The 4140-nt window shown below is 40.3% G+C and overlaps 1 long non-coding RNA gene across 1 annotated transcript; it reads right to left on the bottom strand.

The window, feature by feature from the left end:
* Positions 1 to 1525: 1525 nt before the first annotated feature.
* LOC125485201 lies at positions 1526 to 3813 on the bottom strand. Its single transcript, XR_007263942.1, has 4 exons — positions 3687 to 3813; positions 2508 to 2618; positions 1810 to 1915; positions 1526 to 1668 (listed from the first exon to the last, which is right to left on the bottom strand). It is a non-coding gene; the product is annotated as an uncharacterized LOC125485201 (long non-coding RNA).
* Between the last annotated feature and the right edge of the window lie 327 nt (positions 3814 to 4140).

Raw genomic sequence — 4140 nt, 5'->3', positions numbered from 1 at the left:
CTCCCCACCTACACTCACCTCTACTGGCTCCATCCCCGCCTCTTTGAACTGTGTCTCCTCTCCACCTATCTTCTCCTCTATCCATCTTCTATCCGCCTCCCCCTCTCTCCTCGTTTATTTCAGAACCCCCTTCCCCTCTCCCATTTCTGATGAAGGGTCTAGGCCTGAAACGTTAGCCTTCCTGCTTCTCTGATGCTGCTTGGCCTGCTGTGTTCATCAAAATTGTCGTGTTTGTTTGAAAATTGTTACTCTTGGAGATATCCTCATGACTGCAAGCTTAAAGGTTTTGGCAACATGTAAAAACCAGAAGAACGGTGGATGCTGTAAATCAGAAACAAGAATAGAAGTTGCTGGAAAAGCTCAGTAGGTCTGCCAGCATCTGTGGACAGAAATCGGAGTTAACGTTTCAGGTCGGCTTTTCCAGCAATTTCTATTTTTGTCTTTTGCAATATGTCTCTCTTTTCAACAAAATTCTGTTCTATCAAGAGATAATTTAACATAACTTTCTCCCTTTGCCTTTGCCCATTCTTTCTTGCTACAAAGTAGACATAACAAGCTCGATCATTTGCAACATTGATGTCGTCTTTGAGCTTGAGCGGAGTGTCTGACCACATATCCACTACATCATCAAGATTGCCTACTTTCACCTCTATCGGCTGATTTCCTACTCTGCTTCTTCTCATCTGCTGCTGAACCCTCCTCCATTTCTTTGTTACCTCTAGATTTGACTATTATAATTCACATCCTGGGAAGTGATCTTCCACCTCACATAAATCTGTGTCCATCAAAAACTTCGAGACAGGAAAAACATATGTCAATTCGCATCGGATTTATTTTACCTATTAATGATTTTCTGACCTATAGTGGTTCTCATTCTGGTAACAACTTAATTTAAAAATCAACACCTTTGTTTTCAAATCTCTCCATGGCCTCGCCCCTTCCTATTTTTGTAATCACCTCTAATCATCCAACCCTTCAAACATATCAAAGGATATGGGGAGAAAGTGGGAACAGGAAAGTAAACTGGATGATCAGTCATGATCATATTGAATGGCAGAATAGGCTCAAAGAGCCAAATGCCCCACTCCTGCTTCAATTATCTATGTTTCAATGTTTACATTCTTCAAATTCTTGCGTCTTGCACAACCTTGATATTAATCACTCCAATATTGATAGGCATACATTCAGTTGCTAAAACTCCATGCTCAGGAATTTGTTTCTAAATTCACTCCCCTCGAGCTATCCTTCTTTAAGTCATTCCTTAGAATTTACCTTTTTGAACACACTATTTATCATTTGGTATCTCATTCTGTGGCTGTCTATCTTTTTATGAATTGATAACACACATCTTAAGCACTTTGGGATATTTTGCTAGTTACAAGTGCTATAAAAATGCAAATGTTGCTCTTAAATAAGAAGAATCTGCACTCTTATCTATATGTATTAATAGGCTAAAGGTCTGTTGAAAGATAATACCAGAGATTGTGTTTCACACCAATCTAGACTCAAATAAGTGTGTGTATTTTTGACAGAGATAACATATTTTTAAATTGAAATATTGTGCTGCCTATCTTCAGTGTAAATTATAAAACGTCTCAAGATTCTTTTGTTACAGATGCCCTTACATGTGATATGAGTCTGTTGAGGTCTTCTTGCGTAGATCTATCCCTGGACGGAAAGTAGAAAAAAAAAAGATACACAACATAAATATAGAACATATTTGCAGAAATGGAGAGAGGGTGTGAAAAATGTAGCAGATAGCTATACATGTGTGCACTCATCAGACTGCAGAAAACAAAATTTACCAACCTCACATTTTGTTCCGATTGAAAAGCATTGATGTAATCTTCTGCTCTTTCCAATCTAAATAGCATTGGGTGGAATACTGTGGTTGGTTCTGCCAGCTGTAGTAATACTTAAGTTGGCATATAGAGAAAACAGCACAAGAGCAATATCAATAGATGACCATAGTCAAGGCAATAAACAGAGCTTAGGGCAAAACCTCTAGGGAATTTGTTGCATTTTGGGACACCGTCTGATGAAAAGCATGTTGGCCCCACAATTGGCATATAGCAGAATATCAATTAAATGCAGATTTAACACTAGAGCAAGTTTATTTTAAATTAAATAGAACACACTAACAGCCTCATTAGATGTTCGTGTTTAGGCTAGAATTTATGACAGATTGTGTTGAACTGATTTTTGCAGACATCCTAAATTCTGCCCATTTTTATGCCCTATCTTTTCTGTATTGTTTTCATAAAGGTTTTGGTTGCTATATTTGTTTGTGCTTTACAAAGTACATCAATGTGTGACATATTATGTTCAGACTCTATTCAGGCAGTATCGCCTGCAGGAGTATGGTATCCTTAAACACATGAGGGGGTGTTAAGCAATGGCATCTTTCAGTGATTCACGGGCAATGGAGACTGTTCTGCTTGCATTGAGCCCAATCAGCAGTCTTGTTAAAGCTGCAAACGGCTGGAAAAACAAAACTATTTATATACCTCTAACAGGATGGCTGTGCTGCTATCCTGTCGAGGATTTGACTGAAGGACCCTCAGCTTGGCTTGTGCTTCATGTCCACCCCATTTCCCTGGTACGATCCAAGCGTCGACCTAGCATTAACAAAACATTTTCAAAAGACAGTTGTGAACCAATATATATTTTGCAAAGTCTTTAGCAAAGATACGACACAGATATACAATAACAGGCAGAGAAAATAATCACTCATCAGAGGATAAGACCGAAACTGCTTGATGCCAAATTATCCACAAATGTCATTTTAAGAAATAGCAAAACAGAGAAAGTGAATGCACCAAACATTATCAGCAAGCTAGTAACCTACCGCTCTGCCATGTGTGGCTTTTCGAGTGGGGAAGAAACAAAAAAAAACTCAAGGAAACACTCACTCACTCACTCACTCACACCCGATGTTTCAAGCGTCTTACCTTGCAGCTGTGTTCTGTTCAGACGATGCGAATTCTACACAACCTTTTATATATATTTCTTTAAATACACCAGATACCATATTCTATGCGCAAAGCGCCAAAAGCTCTGCACTTCACGTGAGAGTCTGCGTTCTGAATTAACAGTGACAGAACATTTGGTGATCGGTGCCAGATTCGAGAGAGAGAGAGAGCTAACTAATAAATAATCAGGGATATTTCTGTCTAGAACGAGCTGCTGACATGTTGACGACAACTGAAAATAAACAACTAACAGATTCAGAGCAACCTCCGGGTTAGCTATTCTATTTTCTAGATTACAACCATACTCAGTGGTGCTGTATGTGTCTGGAATTCGGGGGTGGAGTGGGGAGGGGAGGGGGTTTTTTTTTCACAAATAGCCCTGCCCTGACCAACCAGCTCGGCTCTTCCAGTGTGTTCCTGACCTGCACTGACGTCATTGCGTCATTAGGTCTCCCTTAGAAACACTGAGTTTCAAAAATAGTATCAAGTTAATTCAGGGGCAAAGAAAGGCTGCACGCATCTGCAACTGGGAGCAGTCATAAAACCCTCTACCCACTTCCCTAACGGGCTGCCGAGAGAGGAATATTTAACAAAAATAAATCGATTTTTTTTTTCGCCCAAAAATACCTATTGAAGAAAGACCTCCCCCTTTTTGCTGGTCTAAAAATAGCACACGCAGTCAGTGACTGCAAACCCGTCACTGGCATTGCTCACCTCTGTAGGGATCCACCAAGAATATGAATGAATTATCGAAAAGGACAAAGTAGAACACACCCACATACAAATTTGGCGGCAGGAGGGTCACCAATTAAAGGTTACACTGTGGCAAGTTTCCTTTCAATGTCACATCATGTCTCCCACTGTGAAAAAAACTGATTTTACTTCTCCTTTTGTCTTTTGTTTCTTTTAAAAAAAAATAAAATGCACAGCACGTGCCTCACGTGTCTGTATCTGGCAGCAGCTCCGGCTCATTCACAGAAAAGTCTGTGAAGCGGTCCATTAATGATTTGCGCAGACGTACATTGAGAAATGGAGCTCCTTGTGTCCCGTGCAGTTTCCCTGTCTCAACGCCAGAAATTTATCAATAGCCTGACGCCGAGGGAGAAAGCTCGATTTGCAGGAAGTCCCGTGAATGGTGCAAACGGGACTGTGCCCACGCTTTCTGGGG

This window comes from Rhincodon typus, chromosome 17 (genome assembly GCF_021869965.1).
Source record: "Rhincodon typus isolate 14 chromosome 17, sRhiTyp1.1, whole genome shotgun sequence".
Lineage (NCBI taxonomy): Eukaryota > Metazoa > Chordata > Chondrichthyes > Orectolobiformes > Rhincodontidae > Rhincodon > Rhincodon typus.
Note: the sequence above shows the minus strand (reverse complement) of the source record. Positions and strands in the feature narration are given on the sequence as shown.